Source organism: Pseudorca crassidens, chromosome 19 (assembly GCF_039906515.1).
Source record: "Pseudorca crassidens isolate mPseCra1 chromosome 19, mPseCra1.hap1, whole genome shotgun sequence".
Lineage (NCBI taxonomy): Eukaryota > Metazoa > Chordata > Mammalia > Artiodactyla > Delphinidae > Pseudorca > Pseudorca crassidens.
Window position 1 is genome coordinate 14,970,464 of NC_090314.1, and position 16,187 is coordinate 14,986,650.

A 16,187-nucleotide genomic window follows, 5' to 3' on the forward strand; every position below is an offset into this window, starting at 1 on the left:
AAAAGTAGCCCCCGCTCGCCGCAACTAGAGAAAGCCCGCGTGCAGCAACGAAGACCCAACACAGCCAAAAACAAATAAATAAAATAAATAAATTTATTTTAAAAATTAAAAAACAACAAACAAAAAGACACAGAACAGGGACTTCCCTGGTGGTCCAGTGGTTAAGAATCCGTCTTCCAATGCAGGGGACTGGGGTTCGATCCCTGGTTGGGGAACTAAGATCCCACATGCCACGGTGCAACTAAGCCTGCACGCTGCAACTACTGAGCCCAAGCACCTCAACTAGAGAGCCCACGTGCTGCAACTTAGACCTGACGCAGCCAAAAATAAATAAATTAAATTAAAAAAATAAAAAGACAGAACAGTTCATATAATAGGATCTCATTCGTTTAAATAAATATGTAAATTCTTATATATGCCTAGACAATTTCTGGAAGGAAACATAAGCAATGGCCCAAGACTGGTTACCTCTGAAGAATGGGACTGGAACTGGAAATCCAGGGGGAAGAAACTTTTCACTTTATGTCCTCCTGTGCTGCTTGATTTTTTTTTTTTTTTACCAAGAACATGTCATAATTTAAAGAAAAAGTGTTAAACAGATGGTTTGCTAAGAAGAAGAAGAAAGAAGATGAAGGAGAAGAGGAGGAGGAGAGGGGTGGAAGCTACAAACGCTTGTTTCTTTAAAACCTTCTTAAACTATTTAGAGTTCAAACTGACTGCTGATTCCAGTCCTGAGATCACCTCTTCTACCCTGAAGGTAAGTCTGTCTTGCCCCAGAGAGGTAGAACCCAGGTCTCTCTCTCTCTCAGTATCTGACTCCAGATGGTTCTTCCATACACTCTGGTTGGTTTTTTGTGTGTGTTTCGTTTTGTTTTTTGGCTGCACCACTCGTCTTGTGGGATCTTAGTTCCCTGACTAGGGATTGAACACGGGCCCTCGGCATTGAGAGCACAGAGTCCTAACTGCTGGACCACCAGGGAATTCCCCATCCACTCTGCTTTTAAGCATAGTTTGTCTCTCAATCTTAAGTAAGAAAACCCCAAGGAGACCAATATACCACTTTGTTGGGGGAAATTTGACAGTTCACGTCGGAATCCTTACCTTCATGCCAAGAAGCTTCTAGAGTGCACATCATGGCCAGTTTGGGGATCTGGGTGTTGGTTGTTTTTTTTTTTTTTTTGCGGTACGCGGGCCTCTCACTGTTGTGGCCTCTCCTGTTGCGGAGCACAGGCTCCGGACGCGCAGGCTCAGCAGCCATGGCTCACGGGTCCAGCCGCTCCGCGGCTTGTGGGATCTTCCCGGACCGGGGCACGAACCCGTGTCCCCTGCATCGGCAAGTGGACTCTCAACCACTGCACCACCAGGGAAGCCCTGGGTGTTGGTTTTACATGGGTATGTCAAGCCTGTGAAAATCCATCAACCTGCACACTTACAACCTGTGCACTTCTCTGTATGCATATTATGCTTCAGTAGGAAGTTTTTTTTAATATGCATACCTTTTGACCTAGAAATCCCAAGGGGAAAAAATCAGAGCTGTGTGCCAGGTTGTACTTTTGAGGCTCTCCAGCTCATTGTTGTCATAACTATGAAATGCTGGGAACAATCTAAATTTCCAACAGTAGGAGTAGGTTAGAGAAAGACAACATCTCTCAACAATACAGTTCATCTCAGCCAACCAACCACAGGTAGAAAATATTCGGGGAAAAACATTTTCATAAAATTCCAAAAAGCAAAACTGGAATTTACCATCCTGGCAACTATTTACGTAGCATTTACATTGTATTAGGTATTATAAGTAATCTAGACATGATTTAAAGTATATGGGAGACCTAAGTGACCATCAACATATGAATGGATAAAGACGATGTGGTATATGTATACAATCGAATACTACTCAGCTATAAAAAACAATGAAATTTTGCCATTTGCAACGACTTGGTGGACCTGGGAAGGTATTACACTTAGTGAAACAAGTCAGACAGAGAAAGACTGTTACCATTTATATTTCAAATCTAAAAATAAAACAAAGGAATGAATATAAGAAAAGAGACACAGACTCACAGATATAGAGAAGAAACCAGGGGATACCAGTAGGGAGAGGGAAGGTGGTGGGGGACAAGATAGGGGTAGGGAATTAAGAGGTACAAACTATATTTTATAATAAATTTAAATGGAGTATAATCTTACATTAGTTTTTAATTTAAAAAATAAAGTATAAGGGAGAATGGCGTAGGTTATATGCAAATTCTACACCATTTTATATAAGGGACTTGAGCATCACAGGATTTTGGTATACTGGAGGGGAGCGGGGTTGGGGGTAGTCCCAGAAGCAATCTCCCAAGGATACTGAGGGACAACTGCATATGTGATGCCAGGGCAAACAAGGTACAGTAAGTCTCTGAATAGAATGCAACAGGCGAACTAATATGCTCAGGACCATATTGTTCAGGAGGTGAGATTCAAGATCATGATTTTTTCTTCTTTGTGCTTTCCTGAACTTTCTAAGGTTTCTGAAATAAGCAGGTTTTGCTTTTATAATTAGAAAAACACAATAAATGCTATTTAAAATAACGACAAGTAAAAGGAAGTAAAAGGAGGCAAGAAAGGGGACAGGCTCAGTGTTATAAAATAGTGGTTCTCACATGCTCCAGGTGTGAGACCCACCTGGGGCTTGAACAGCATGGGTTCAAACCCCAGCCCTGCTGCTTGCAAGCAGTGTGAACTTGGGCAAGTTCCTCAACCTCTCTGTGCCTCAGACCAGACTCCCCATCTAGAAAATGGGGATACTAATGGTACCTACCTCATAGGGTTGTTGGGAGGGGTATAGGAGTTAATACGTGTTAAGCCTTCAGAGCAGTGTCTGCCACAGATCTATACACCTGTTAGCCAGTGCAATGGCTAAACTTCAGATCCCATCGTTCTGGGGTGGGGTCATGGAATCTGCATCTTTAACAAACTCCCCAGATGATTCTAATCCAGTGAGAAACACTGGAATGAAATCCACTAGGATACTCCCATTATCTTTGGTGGCCCTGGAGTTATCTGTAGGAAAGCTTCGGCACTAGGAGCTGTCCAAAGGAGATCACAAAGCCAGCTCTTCGCTCTCCCCCATTCAGCTGTGTCACTCCCCACCCTCCCCTACTACTGCAGAGCCTCACCTGGATACTTCCCTCCCCAGGTGGGAGAGAAGGTAGGTGTCGGCGCCCTCTATAGGCAAGTCTGGGTAGTGCAAGGAGGAAAAGGGGGCATCTTCTTGCTTGTATTTCTAGGATGGCAGCCATACTGCCCCCTGGCAAAAGGAATTGAGGGATGGAGGAATTCTCTGTATGGCAAGAGATAAGTAACAACCACCTGGTGTCAGAGCACATGGGTTCCAGCCCTGATTCTGACGTTAAATGTGGCTGTGGGGACATCGCTTAAACTCCCTCCGCCTCACTTTGTTCATCTATAAAGAAAAACTGCCAACATTTCTTGAGTATTTCCCATGAACCAGTTACGCCATGATTTTATTTCATTTAATCCTTACCATAACCAATTCCTCCATCCTGGTGAGGAAATTGAGCCTCAGAAAGGTTAAGAGATGTGCCCAAGGTCACAGGGCTGGCAGGTGGCAGCAGCAGAATTCAAACCCAGAGCCTCTGCTTTTAACAATTCTGCCATTTCTATAGAGAATGAGGGCAGTGCTAGATGTGAGATACAGCCAGGCTGGGCTCCAGCAAACCCCTAGATTTCCCCTGGCTCCCTGCCAATGCCCAGCTGAGGAGTACCCCAACCTGGGCCAGGACAAGGAAACCCTGAGATTCCTCCCTGGGCCTGGCAAGCCAGGCTGGGGACCCATTCTTCTGGCAGATGAACAATGACTCAGACGGAGGCAGGCAGGGGGCACAGAGAAAAGGAGGGAGCTACACACAAAAAAAGGCCTGCACCTCAAACACAGCATATTCACTTATCCTGACTTCCCTGGATAAAGATGGGGGTCCTCGTGGGATCTGTGCCTCCAGACCCAGAGGAATCCTGCTGGAGCCCCAGCTTCGTGGCATCTCCACCAACCCTGCCCCTTGCCCCTTTGAAGAGAGCAGGGCTGACTTAGAATCACATAATAAAAGGAGACAGAAAAGGCCTTTTCCACTCAGGGTCCCCTCTTCTTTCCCCATCACCAGCCCCACCCTCAGAAGGACTCTGCACAGGTAGGTGCCTCCTGTATTACATGAGAGTTGGGGGTGGAACTGGGGCTGGAACCTGCAGCTCCGTGAAAACCTGGACCAACGCCTTACCTGAGGCCAAGGGGACCCGTGGGTAGAAGTGTAGTCACCGCTAAATAACCCAATGAGTACGAAATAACCCAATACATACTGACGGTGTTCCCACTTTATAGATGGAGAAATTGGGGCACAGAGGGACTAAGTAATTAGCTCAAGGTCACACTCCAAAGAAGTGGCTGTGGCAGACTGTATTTCCCAAAGATGGCCCCACCATCCCATAATATATCCCCATTCCACCTGTTCTTCTTACCCTGTGACATTAACACCCCTCCATTAAGCGGTGGGGTACACGTTCCTCCCTCTTGGATCCTGGTGGATCTGTGACTCTGGCAGAAGGGAAGCTGCATCATTTCCCAGGCCAGGTAAGAAAAGGTGAAATAGCTTCTGTCTGGCTCTTTCTTGCCCCTAATCCAGCCAGCACACTGTGAGGAAGCCCAAGCTAGCACACAGAGGGGGCACACAGAGAGGCCTGTGTGGCGAGGAACTAAGACCTCATGCCAACAGCCAGCACCACATGCCAGACATGTGAGCAGCTGAGCCTTCAGACAATCCCCGCCCCTGGACTTTGAGCCACCCCAGAAGACAATGGCAGAGCAGATACAAGTATCCCCACAAGCCCTGCCCAAGCTGCAGATTCCTGAGCAAAATAAACAACACTGTTGTTTCAGGCCATAAGCTTCTGCACGGTTTATTATGCAGCATCAGATAACCAGAACAGTGAACCCAGCGAACTGACTCCAGAGCTGTGTTCCCTGCCACCCTGCAGTGGTCCCTGCTGGGAAAGACAATGTAGAGAAGGGGTACAGAGCTTAGGTCTGGAGTCAGACATACCTTCATGTGTTCAATCATTCATCCATTCATCGAATGGTTATCACATCCCTACTTTGTTCCAGGCTCTCTGATAGTGCTGAGGGTATTTCAGTGAACAAGACAGACAAATCCCTGGGGGGACTAGGAGTGGAGAGGTGGAGGACAAGAGAGGGATAACTTTACAACAGGTATTTACAATAGGGTGATGTGATCCAAACGGGAGTGGGGGTGGGTGGGGAGCTCTGTTTAGAGGGGGTGATCTGAGTTGGCCTCTCTGAAGGAGAGACCGTAAGGATGAGACGGATGCAGCTCTGTGAAGAGTGGAGGGCACGGCAACAAGTGTCAAGAATAGACCCAGATTCATGTCCTGGCTCCACTACTTACTAGCTGTGTGACCTTGTGGAAGTGACTCAGCCTCTCTGAGCCTCCACTTCCTCATAAGATGGGGATGCTTTCATAACCCACCTCATAGGATTGTTCTGAGGAGCCAAGGAGCTAATACATGTATCTTGTGAGTTCAGGGCCTGGCACAGGAAGAGCTCCATAAATTTAAATGATTATGCTGAGGCCAAGGCTGCCAGTGGGATGCCTGGAGCCTCAGAGACCATTCTGCTCCCCATCAGAAACTGCCAGGCATGGCTACGAGGGAAGAGAATATGGACAGTGGAGGATGGGTGAAGTGGATGGGGGTGCACGCACCTCCCTGAAGATGCTTCTGCCACCCGCTGCAGCCATCCTGACTCATCTCCTCCACCCAGGGCTCACCCACCCATCACCCTCAGCTCAGAGCTCGAAGGATGGGGCTGGAGATCGGACTGGTTGTCTCTCCCCAGGCCCCACCTGAACAGCAGTGGGCACCCGCACAGCCAGTGGGAGAGAAGCAATTTCCTCAAGTCAGAGGGAGGGACAGGGACAGGAATCCCAGAAAGAGGGCAGAGCTGGGCAGGGCAGAAGACTTAGGGGCCGCAGGGGGCCAGGAAATCCTGCTGGGTAAAATGTCACCAGCCATCAGACCTGCACACCCTCAAGGACCCTGGAGAGCGCCAGGTCACGGCCAACTCACACACCCAGAGAAAAGAAAACGAATAAGCCAGGGCACACCACAGTGCACACAGAGACATGCTCAGAGGACCACAGGTAACCACACAGACATGTGCAGACACAGTGATCCAGCAACACGCCCTCCAGGGACCCACGTGTACAGATGCGCACACGCGCACAGGTGTGCCTCACTGTGCCTGTCTGCCTGTCACTCCCCCCCAGCTCTTGCTCTCTACCAGTCATCTAATTGGCAGGGTCCCCCAGGTGCCCATACCTGATGCCACCCAGCCTTGGTAGGGCCCAGCTAGCGCACCCAGCATGACCCAGGAAGGAGGCTGACAGCCCTGGATCTGAACTAGGGAAGGGGGTGGAACACCAGCCAGCCTGGAGATCAGGAGCAAGTTCAGAACCCAAACCAGATCTCAGGCCAGGCTCCCCAGAGCACAATCCTTGCCTTGGTGTCCCACCTGCCTTGGGAGCCCCAATGGCCACTTGGCATTTTGAGAAGATAGAGTGGCATCTCTTTCTAACTTATCTATAAGGCCTAAAGCGTGGTGGCAAACACAGTAAAAAAAAAACAAACAAACAAACAATAACAACAACAAAAAGAAAGTGTAGCACGGCAGACTGAGATCAGACATGATCCAGAACTTCTCACTAGAGAAGCACCAAAGCATTGAAAAAGGTGCGGGCAAGAAGAGAGTGTCATCTGGCTCTTAAAAAAAAAGGGGAGGAGGGACTTCCCTCGTGGTCCAGTGGTTAGGGCTCTGCGCTTCCACTGCAGGGGGCACGGGTTCAATCCCTGGTCAGGGAACTAAGATCCTGCATGCCGCAGCACGGCCAAATAAAATAAAATAAAATAAAAAGGGAGGAGATGGGTAGGCTGGCATTACTGATTGCCCCTCCTTTTTCTTTTACTAAACTTATTAAAAACAAAAGGAGTCCCAAATTACAGAGGTCAGAGGAGTCTTTAAATGACTGTAAATGAAGACAGTAGCTGTTGCAACCGCCCAGCCTAGGCTAGGTGTGACCTTGCCTGAAGGCAGAAGGATGGACACCATGACCTTTGTATTGCCAGCCTGAGCTGCCCCTGCATAAGCAAGAGGCAGCTGGACACCTTCCCCCATGTACGACCTCCCTCTGGGGAGGGCCACGTTGCCCAGAGATGGGAGAGGATAGGAAGACAAGGGTCACCGTGGTACCATGGCAACGGGTCTTGGCAGAGGTACATCCTCGCCTTCTCCAATCACCGCTCACAACGGGACCCAAGTATTTGCCGACAGCACCTCACCTGCCAACGTGGGTGGTGGCCCAGGAGGAGCAGGTAGATGCACTGGAAAAAGGAAAAGGAGGGAGCTTACAGGTACTGTACCCTGAAGTAGGATACCTGCCCCGGCTTATGCCCTAGGGCCCCCCCAACTAATCCTCAACCAGTGCTGTCCCTTCCCTCACACCACCTCGTCGCTCTCCCACCGGCCCAGCCTGTCCCTGCCACTCCAGACACCCCCCAATCCTCGACTCACTCCACAGCCCCGGTTCTGCCATCATTCTGGGCCACTCTCTGCCAACCTGCTCTCCCCTCCCTTCCTGTTCATTTTCTCTCGCCCTTCCCCACCCCTGTGCCCCGTCCTCCCCACTGACTGTGGCCCAGACCAGTGCCCATGACCATCTGGCAGCTCCAAACGCCAGCATCTGCCCTCTCGCCACCCGTCCTTTAAACACCTGCTTCCGAGCTGCCTGTTCCCCTCGCCCCTCTGCCCACCCTCCAGGCTCCCATGTCCTCCAGGGGACACAGCCCAAGGAAAGGCACATATGAGCAGCTGGCATTGTTGTCTCCAATCCACAGAATGCGAAGCAGAGCCGTTCAGGGGTTCTGGGAGACTGGGCCGCAGCTCCAGGAGGAAATGACCAGGTCAGGCATCCGGCCCCTGAGCCCAAGAGTCTCTGACTAGGAGGAGGTCACCTAATCCAGCCCCCTCCTCCACTTAAGTGAATGAATATCTGGGCCACCCAGAAGGTGCTGTCTTCCCAAATATACGGAAATATTCCATTCACAGAGCTCTCGCTATGGACCCATCACCATGTTCAAAAACTTGATAGTATTTTATTTAATTCCCATAACCCCCAGATAAGGAAACTGAGGCTCAGAGAACATAGGAAATTTGCCCAGGGTCACGCAGTGTCGGTCACCCCAGGGCGTACTTCAGACACTCTCAGTCCCACTTCCTACTCCAGCGACTTCTGCAGTGACCGGTTCCCTGCAGGCTTTGAGAGCAGCCACATGGCAATGCTTCTTCGAGGACCCAGCGGGACCGTCTTTGAAGCCGCAGTGCGGGGTGCCCACACGAACCCACTGGGGCCTCACACGTAAGGCCTGGAAGCATGTGGGAGTTAATGTCCACGGACGGAACAGAGCTGACGGATGAACACGTCCCTGTTTCTCTCCCCAGCCGGGCAGTTCTGAAACGCATCCCTTAAGGCTTCTCAGGAGACCTCCCAGGACAGAGCGGTAGTAAGATTAAAAAGAATGCATCCTCGGGTTCTGCTCTGGGGAAACACAGGTGGAAACACAGACAGTGGTGGAGCTGGGATTCAACCCAGGTCTGCTCCGCTGCTGCCACCACCATCCATGCTGGGGTCCCCTTCCCTCGAGGTTCAAGTCATTCTGAACCACAGTGGCTCAGCCACACTTGATCCAGACAGGATCCTGGTCGGCGTGGGGACGGGATGCCTGCAGCAGCAAGGTCATCTTCTCTGGAACTGAGGCCACCTCCCGATAAATCGCCTCACAGCCTGGGCTGAGCGGGGTTCCCAGCTAGCTGTGCCCTGGCCCTACTCAACTTTAGCGTCCGCGTCTGCCCAGAAATTTGGTGACTCTAAGTCCCCCATCCCATCCAATCCTCCCCACACCCTGCCCCCCGCCCTCCATTCCTCAACATCCTAGAAAGGAGGAGGAACCTGAGGTCGTTTCTGGAAGCCTGAGCATCCAGGTCTAGAAGATACCCACCCTGCCCCACACTTAGAAAATCCAACACACTCGCTTGGAGGTGAGGGCAGAGCTTCCCCCAACTCCTGCCCAGGTCTCAAAGACATGCTGGGACTTTCCAGGGGGAAAACACTGCTGGGGACCTCACATGCCCTGAGTCACTCCCAGCCTCCCAGCCCCAGGCAGCTGTGAGCTCTCTGTTTACTCCTCACTCTGCAGCAGGAAGAACGGAGTGGGGCGGTGCCTTCTCCCCTCTCCATGGGAAACTGAGGCGCGTGGGGCTTAAGGGACAGCCCCAGGGTCACAAAGCATGAAAAGAACCAGAGGGCCCTGGCGCCCAGCCCAGGACAACCCTATTATTCCCTACGGAGGCTGCTCCAATGGGGGCCACTCAGCAGAGGCAGATCCCCGCCTTCAGAGCCCAAACCCCACTTGCATATAAATGCCTTTTGGTTTCTTAAGAAGGCTGCAGAGGAGCTATAGAAAACAGATGAGGAGAAAGAAGGACGTGCCCCTGAGCCAGCCCCAGGTCAGGACACCCGGCATGCCCTGGACCCCCACCCAAGGCAGGCACCCCACGCTCATCCACCCAGGGCCTCCAGAAACGAGCATCAGGCTGATCCTGGCCCGGCCCCAAAGGTCCACAAAGGCTTCTCACACAGCACCCCACCATCCTCTCCCCTCCCTGCAACAGGCACAGGTTGGAGTGGGCATGGGGTGGGGTTTATGTCCTTTCGGAAAAAAACAAACCAACCCAGCCTAGCTACAGGGTCCTCCTGGGGGTCCTGGCTTTTTCCTCTCGCCACCACCTGTAAACACCCCACCTCTGAGCTCCACCTCGGTCAGCTACACACTCCATACAGGATGTGTGTGCGCCATGACCCACCCGTAGGGGTGTCTGAGGACAGTCACCCCACCTCCCAAACAACCCACTCCGCTGAACTGTTCCGTGGAATCGCAGCGCAGGGCTCACACGCGTCCACACGAGCTGATTTCTCTTTGCAAACACCTGCATTTGCACTCACAACATACACCCCAATTCCACCCTGGGTTCAGTCGCACCCCGGACTCGCGTCCTGATCCCTGCTGACTACGGGATCACCACCCAGCCCCGAATCCGCTGACCTTCTGTGAAGCCGGCGCCCGGGGCTCACTCCTCGACGTGGACGGAATGGCAACAGTCTGTCGCGGCAGCTCTCTCGGCCCGTGTGCCCGCGGCGGCGGCGTCCCCCTTCTCCATCCGGCGGCGAGCCCCCTCCTCCTCGGCGACGGGCTGCCCTGGCCGCCCGCCCCGCCGCGCGTACCGTCACCGCGGCGCGCACGCGCGCACCCCGGCCGCGGCTCGCCGGGCACAAAGCGGCTCCCCCTGCCCGCCGCCGCCGTCGCCGCCACGCGCACACCTGGCAGTCGCGCCCCAGCCGCCGGAGCCGCGCTCGCCGCGGGAAAGCCCGCGCCTGGCCGAGGCGGGGCCCTCCTGCCGCCCTCCACGACGCCGCCGCCGGGGTCTGCGCCCCGGTTCCGGCAGTGCCCACCCGATTCGCCCCGCGCCGCAGCCGCGTAGCTGCCGGAAAGTGGGGGGGAGACGGAGGGGCGGGTACGAGCGGCAGGAGAGGGCGCGGGGGCGGTGGGGGGCCGATACGGCGAGTCCGAGGTGCGGCGCCCGCGGGATGCTCCAGTCGCCGCCGCCAGGGGACTGCCCGAGGCGGCTCCTCGGGAACAAAGGCGCGGGGAGGGGCAGGCGCGCCCAAGGGACCCAGGGGAGCGGAGGAGGGGACAGCCCACCGGCCCACAGAAGTTCCTGGAGAATGGGGCCCGGGCCGGTGGGGAACGGAGGTGAGGAAAGATCTGCGGGTCCCTGGTGGATTGAGGAAGACACCGGGGCTCTCGCCAGCTCGGCGTGCGGTGGGGATGGAGAGGGGGTTCAGTGCTATCTGGACTTGGAAGTGGGAGGTTTCAGGGACTGCCAGAGTCCTTGAAACTGTCGTCGTCGTCCCCCCCCACCCCCCGCCTTCGACTTGGCAGCCGGGAGCTTTCATTCATTCGCTGCACAGCCATTCTCCCAGCTTTGGCCAAACCAAGGGTGTTCCTGAACTTGAAGGGGTTGAAGGCAGGAAGGGTGCCCTAGGGAGCCTTTGAGACGCTTGAGTCTTCCTCCCTAACCTCCACGGAGGGCGGCCTCTGAATATGGCTTGCACATCTCAGTGATGGGAAGCCCAGTCCCTCAGGGGGCAGCCCACGCTGTATTCGGGCAGCTCTAAATGTTAAAAAGCCCTCCATTTAATTGCATGGAAATCTGCATCCTTTCCATCTGCTGGCCATGGCCTCACTCCGCTCTGGCCACAACAGCTTCCTGCTTCTGGAACATAGATAGGGCCTTGTTACCTGCTGTTTCACTTCCCATCTCCTGTGCCCCTCCCCAGCCTTTATGCGACACCCCTCACCAGCAGCTTCTCCATAGGTCTGCCCCCTGAGTCCTTCAGAACTCAGCTCAAATGTCACCTTCTCAGAGAGGCCATCCACCTCTTCCAAACTCCCCACACACCCACTGGTCACTCTTTATCTGATGCTCTGTTTCAGTTTGTTCAGTACTCTGGTCATCCCACAAGATATTCTCTTGTCTATGCGTCTATAGTCTGTCTCTCCCACTAGAATGTGTGTCCCTTGGAGGCAGGACCCTTGTCTTCCTTAAGACCAGGCATCGTAACCCCAGGGCCTGACCTGGAGCAGGGTGGCAAGCAAAAAGGAAGGCGGGTGGCCAACCCACCCTCTGAGTCCCTTCAGCAGCTTAGCCCATCACCCCAAAATGTAACCTGCTCAGCCATTCAAGGGTAACGTCAGCATGGTATTAGCAGAAGAACGTGCTCAATCTCTGTCCACAAAATAAATGAGGAAATGACAGAGCATTCCTCTTAGTCTGAGACAAAATAGCACTTTCCTCCTCAGCTCTGGACTCTGCCCTGAGCTCTTGCAGCCCCAAGACACGAGCATTTTCTTAAAACATGGGGCCATACCCAAGCTTCTGGTCAACTGGAACCTCTCAGACAGCTGATCCCCTCAGCCTGCTGCTCAGGTGCAGACAAGATTGGAGGCCAAAATAGACTTCTCCTTTATTTCTGTTAAACTGTACCTTCTAGACTTGGACCTGGACTCCAAGCCTCCAGGGCACTTCGGGTCCAACTGTGCCATCTTGTCCGTTGGGACGGTGCCCAGGTTCCTGCCATCGGCAATGTCCCCGGCATGCTGCCTACATCCTTCCTCACCAAGTCCCTCATGAACACACTGAGCAGACTCAGCAAGGGCAGCCCACTCATCAGCCTCCCTAGCTGTGCCCTCCCCCAGCCCACATTCCTCTGTGTCACCCGCAGGCTTTGATGGGAAGAAAAGAACAATTTCTTGCTGAAACTCAGAACCACTGTCTCCTGCTTTACCACCCCCAGCCTACCTTCTAGTCTAGAAGACTAATCAGAAAAGCAAATAAGCTTCCCCCAGCAGGATGGGTTCCCAGGGAATTCACTCACTGCTGCTGGCCCTCTATCTCTTTCTTTTCTAAGTACCCCCAAGCCATCTCTTTAATAACAGACTCTGAAACCTGACCAGGAATGATGCTAAGCTCACTTATTTATGGTTCGTGAACTTATTTCCTCTGCGCTGATAAAAATTACCCTCGCCATCTCCCACTTTGGGGCCCACGCCACATCCTCTGAGAGGCAGTGCGCGTAGTGGTTGCAGGCACTGCCACTTACCCTGCGCCTCAGCTTTGTCATCTGATAAATGGGGAGTACAGTACCTAGATCATAGCATTGTCATGAAGATTAAATCAATTTATGCCTGCAAAGCATGTACAACATGACGCATAATAAACACACAGAAGTTAGTACAACTTTTGTGATATAAGAATAATAGTTGAGAGAGACAGCGCCGGGGCAAGTGAGAGCCGGACGGGCACTGGGCGACTCTGTGCCTCGCAGAGGAAAAATAATTAAGCGTGGGCAAAGGAGATCCTAAGAAGCCGAGAGGCAAAATGTCATCATATGCATTCTTTGTGCAAACTTGCCGGGAGGAGCACAAGAGGAAGCACCCAGATGCTTCCGTCAACTTCTCAGAGTTTTCTAAGAAGTGCTCAGAGAGATGGAAGACCACGTCTGCTAAAGAGAAAGGAAAGTCTGAAGACATGGCAAAAGCGGACAGGCCCGTTATGAAAGAGAAATGAAAACTTCTATCCTTCCTAAAGGGGAAACAAAAAAGAAGTTCAAGGATCCCAATGCACCCAAGAGGCCTCCTTCGGCCTTGTTCTTGTTTTGTTCTGAGTGTCGTCCAAAACTCAAAGGAGAGCATCCTGGCCTATCCGTTGGTGATGTCGCAAAGAAACTGGGAGAGATGTGGAAAAACACTGCTGCAGATGACAAGCAGCCTTAGGAGACGGCTGCTAAGGTGAAGGAAAAGTACGGAAAGGATATTGCTGCAAACCGAGCTAAAGGGAAGCCTGATGCAGCAAAAAAGCGAGTCGTCAAGGCTGAAAAAAGCAAGAAAAAGCAAGAGGAGGAAGATGAGGAAGATGCAGAGGATGATGATGAATACGTTGGTTCCAGCGCAGTTTTTTTTTTTCTTGTCTATAAAGCATTTAACCCCCCTGTACACAACTCACTCCTTTTAAAGAAAAAAATTGAAATGTAAGGCTGCGTAAGATTTGTTTTTAAACTGTACGGTGTCTTTTTTTGTATAGTTAACACACTACCGAATGTGTCTTTTTTTTTTTTTTTTTGCGGTACTCGGGCCTCTCACTGTTGTGGCCTCTCCCATTGCGGAGCACAGGCTCCGGATGCGCAGGCTCAGCGGCCATGGCTCACGGGCCCAGCCGCTCCGCGGCATGTGGGATCCTCCCGGACCGGGGCACCCATGTGCCCTGCATCAGCAGGCGGACTCTCAACCACTGCGCCACCAGGGAAGCCCTCGAATGTGTCTTTAGATAGCCCTGTCCTGGTGGTATTTTCAATAGCCACTAACCTTGCCTGGTACGGTATGGGGGTTGTAAATTGGCATGGAAATTTAAGGCAGGTACTTGTTGGTGCACAGCACAAATTAGTTATATACGGGGATGGTAGTTTTTCCATCTTCAGTTGTCTGTGATGCAGCTTATATGAAATAATTGTTCTGTTAACTGAATACCACTGTCATTGCAAAAAAAAGAAAAAAAGTTGCAGCTGTTTTGTTGACATTCTGAATGCTTCTAAGTAAATACAATTTTTTTATTAAAAAAAAAAAAGAATAATAGTTAATTTTGTGAGTGCTGAGTCACAGAGCTATAGCAGCTTCCTCTTCAAGCCTCCTGGGAGGCAGCCTTCCCAGGTATGAGATGAATAACTCCATCCTTCCTATCTTATGATTGCTTCCCTCCGCCATGGACTCAACTGGGCTCCTGTGACTCTGAAGAGCATTCTTGTTCTTTGGCTCAAAAAAGGTTAGCCTCAAGCCACCTGCATGGGCAGGAGGTCCCACCGTCCTCTTCTTCCCTGGCTGTTATCTTGGGCAGGTATAGCTGGCCCACATCAGTCTTGGAGCTAGCTTCCCTTCCAGCCTTCCTACCGGTGAGCCTGCATTATGTTCATGTGTCCTTCACTTGGTGCCTGATTAATGAGCTCCTTCTCTGGGCTAGGACCTCAGGATACAGAAGAGGGAAAAGGCCCTGCCCTCATGGACCTCACATTCCGGGGGAGCCACAGACAATGAACAAATAGGCAAATAAGATAACGTCAGGTCGTGGAGAGCTTTTGACGAAAGGAAAGGAGGTGAGGAAGAAGCTGCTTTACGTCAGACGGTGCTTGGCTCACAACAGGGCTTTGCACGTTGCCTGAAGCTGATTCCGACCATGTGCCCTTCCTGTCTGTGCTTCGCCAGCGTGTTCCCAGGACAGCCTCCTTCTCTGTCCCTGCAAGCATTCACAACTGCACGTTCAGGATCGCATCGCCGCGCCCTTCCTGATACTCTTGCCTCAAGCTCTAGCGCCGTTTCGGTCTTTTCTCTGCATGATCTGAAATCTGCCCTCTAGAGTTTAGGGCATTTGTCTAATCTCCCATTTCCTGAATATCAGGAGTTCCCAGGTGGCCTGAGTCACCTTTCCCAGGGTTCCTGTCATGTCACATCATCATCCAATTAATTCTTCCTCTTTGGGCAGAACTGGATCCAGAATACCTCTCCCCTCACTGCTTCCTGTACCTTCAGAAATCGTCATTGAGACAAGAGAGAGCACATGCATTGCTCTTAGCTAAACAGGACTCCTGGCAGATGTCTGGGTAGGTGAAGTCTCCCATCATCTCTGAACCTTATTCCTGGGGCCGGTTTGGGGAGATGCGGTAAGAGCATGGTCCCTGTTCTCTTGCTGGCCAGCACATGGTGTACCCCCAAATGACATCACTTCCATTCTTCTTTTCCACCCCTGGGAGGAAAGACCTGTTCATTCTTGCCTTCAAGGGGCCTGCTAATTTAGAAGCTGGTGCAAAGAAGTTTTGATGGGGAAAGTGGGAAGAAAGGTCCTGGGTCAGGTCTAGCAGAAGCCTTGGGAAGGGGTGTGGCAGCAGCAGGGCTCCCAGGGATATCTCCATCGAGACTGCTAACACGGCTCATGTCTGTCCGCAGTGTGGAGGAAGAGTGGGCGGGAAGGAGCCTGGGAGCAGGAAGCTGGGTGCCCCTCACCGGACTCAGGATCCTAGCTGGGTTCTCTGGCATGGCGGAGGAGAGCGACAAGAAAGGAAGGGCTGGCTCTACCCAGGTCAAAGCAGGGACTGCCCAGCAAATATGCCAGCCACTCTCCCTCTTAAAGAGGAACCAGCGGGACTTCCCTGGCAGTCCAGGGGTTAAGACTCTGCGCTTCCACTGCAGGGGGCACAGGTTCTATCCCTGGTCCGGGAATTAAGATTCCCACATGCCACACGGTACGGCCAAAAGTATAAAATAAAAGGAACCAGTTGATGATCTCCAGGCATCGTTTCACTTGAGATTCATGATCTTCCTGATAGAAGGCAGGGAAAATATGATCATACCCATTTTACGGAGGAGAAAGCAAAGAAAATGATTTGCCTCAAATCACTCAG

General features: G+C 52.1%; 1 protein-coding gene and 1 pseudogene across 3 annotated transcripts in view; one reads left to right on the top strand and one right to left on the bottom strand.

The window, feature by feature from the left end:
• The window catches only part of RAP1GAP2 (RAP1 GTPase activating protein 2), a 218,189-nt gene that overhangs the window by 191,722 nt on the left and 10,280 nt on the right, over window positions 1-16,187 (bottom strand). The window contains exon 1 of one of the 3 annotated variants that reach the window (XM_067714887.1): window positions 10,225-10,405. The exons of the other annotated variants lie outside the window; for them this stretch is intronic. The gene's annotated coding sequence lies outside the window, so the exon portion shown is untranslated. Of the gene's footprint in view, window positions 1-10,224; window positions 10,406-16,187 lie in introns of those variants that run through there. 3 annotated transcript variants of the gene reach the window in all.
• Window positions 13,013-13,785, top strand: LOC137213074 (high mobility group protein B1 pseudogene; annotated as a pseudogene).